The sequence below is a fragment of the Anarrhichthys ocellatus genome, unplaced genomic scaffold (genome assembly GCF_004355925.1).
Source record: "Anarrhichthys ocellatus isolate YVR2014 unplaced genomic scaffold, GSC_Weel_1.0 scaffold32, whole genome shotgun sequence".
Lineage (NCBI taxonomy): Eukaryota > Metazoa > Chordata > Actinopteri > Perciformes > Anarhichadidae > Anarrhichthys > Anarrhichthys ocellatus.
Genome location: NW_022280062.1, coordinates 1,613,226 through 1,615,781, shown reverse-complemented (window position 1 = coordinate 1,615,781; position 2,556 = coordinate 1,613,226).

Below are 2,556 nucleotides of genomic sequence, written 5' to 3'. Positions count from 1 at the left end.
CCCCCCCCCCCCCCCCCCCCCCCGTCTGAAAGTGAAAAGCTCTTCTGAAAATCTCTCTAAATGTTGGAACTGATGTTATGTGTCAGTGAAAGATTGCTTGAAAAGAGGATGTAAACTGCCTCCATTTTTAGGAGGCAGAAGCTCGATACTTCAAAGAGCAGAAACTTCCAGCTCAACCCAAATCACAACCGAAGGTACTTGTGTTGTAGAGTCACAAGGTAGATACACAATCAGTCAACAGTATTGACATGTTGGACTTTAAAGGGTTGACAACACGCGGCGCTGCACGCCCCTGTGGGTAAGTCAAGAAGAATAAAGGGAGTTTTTAAGAGTAAAATGCTGGCTCGACTGTTGTGGTCCTTCAGAGGCCTGACGACACTCATCCTGAAGGTTGAGTCAACGAGGAAAGAAAATATTGCAATGTACAGAATGTAAAGTCAGTTTAAATGGGAATACTGGAGAATTGTATTGTTTAAATATGTTACTTTTATGCTCTAAGACAGTTCTGTATGTATTACAAACTGGTTGTTGTTCTCTCTCTCTCTCTTTCTCTCTCTCTCTCTCTCTCTCTCTTAGAGATGGACAAGAGGGTAAGAGTTTCCTGTGTCCCCTGATGTGTGATATCTCACTATGTAGAGAATGTGACGGTAAATATGTGAGTGTGGTCGTATTCACACTGGGTCGCGTTCCAGTTGAAAACCTGCAGCACTCCTGTAGCATGAAGCATATTTGTGTCGACCCACAAAGTTAGCTTTATATCACTGTGGCACATCAGTTTGTGCACCCAGGAAGTATTTTCTGGTCCTCCTTACTGATTACTTCCAAATGTTAGCATTTTTTGACTTGCAGCTTAAAGTTTCTATTAATGCAACAAAACAGATTTAAAGTTTTTTTTTTTGTTTGAAGAAAATCTGGTAGAACTGTCTTAGGTCATGTGAGTAACGTGTTAGAAGTATGTTTCCCTGTAAACATGAGTTGTTTTATAGACTATTTGAATGGCTCAGAAACAAAGAATGTTTCTGATGTTTGTGGTCTAATGTGTCGATATTAGTAGCTGGAGACTTTTCCTTGTCTGTTTTTTTTTAATTTTTTTTTTTTAACAAAAATGTAGACCGTTGTTTCACACAGGGTGTTGAGAACATATCTATGAATCTGCTCCTAGCTTTAAAGTCTTGTAGTCTTGTAAGACCATTAAACTTTGCAAATATTATTCCTAGTTTTAAAGGAATATACTATTGAAGCAACCTGAAAGCCTACTTTTGCAGATTTTACACAGGTACATGTACAGAAAACAGTGGTTATACTGTAATATACCCCAAAATAGTCACCTATAATTTATACTCAGTACACAGTTTTGTCACATCATACGTGAATATGCACTTATTCCTGAATTGTGATTATTTCATTCAAAAGTGAACTTGAATAAATCTTCTTTTTTTCTATGGAAAGACGTTGTTTGTTTCCCCCCACAGCTTACAAGTGAAGAGACGAGATGCAGGAAGGACTGGGAGCCCAGTGATTCACTGATCTACTCAAGTCGTTTTATCTTGATGCCTGCAGAACTTCAAGACTTTCAACACTTTGATGAAATGTATTGAGCAGATTATCAGCTGAAGGGAGCAACATCCACTCTGTCAGTGTGAGCACTGATGATGTGACTTGAAACCACCACTGATGAGATAAAAGAAGCTTGATTGAGCATGTGAGACACAATCTCATTGAATACACAGAATAAAACAATAGCTTTTTATATTTCATTGATCAAAAGTGGTGTGGGTTGCTGATGTTTATTTTCCTAAATATGCCCTTTCAATGCTGTTATTCAGTTTAAAACCTAACTGAGGGTAAAACTTAGGGTAATTCAAATATTAAACTGCATGCTCGATGAACTGCCAACACAGCAGATTTTGACCAATTTAAAAGTTTAGAGTAAAAGATGCATTACATTTGAGATGAAGTTAGTATACATTTCTGCAGATTCTAGAGATTATAAGCATAGGTCCCACATGTTAAAGGCTGTACGGTTAGAAATTATAACATTTATATTACTAAATTTAGATTTGAAGCCTCTGAAACTTGGTTTCAAGTATGCCTCAATAACATAAAATATTTGTAACTAAATGAGCACAATCAAAGTAAGGGGGACAGAAACATCCATTGTTACCATTATTGACAATTCAACACAAGGAATTTTTCAGCCAATCTGCTTAATCAGGACTGTTTGGATTGGCTTTAATCAGAGTGGATTGCTCACAAATGTTAGAGAAACTAATCAACAACAGAGACCAGGAGGAAGTGATCGCATGAAAAAGAGCATACACCAATCGTGACCTTTTGTCAATGCACTGTTAGGTTTATTAATCATTAATGAAATCAAAGGGTTTTAAATGAGTATTCAGATTTGAAGATGTTATTTTATAATAATATTAAAATTCATCAAAAAAATCCTTATCTTTCTTTTATTAGTGATGAATCTTGTATCTTTCCATAACGATTCTGCATGAAGAAAATTCCATGGTGAACCAAAACCAGAATAATTGTTACAAATTTGGCATT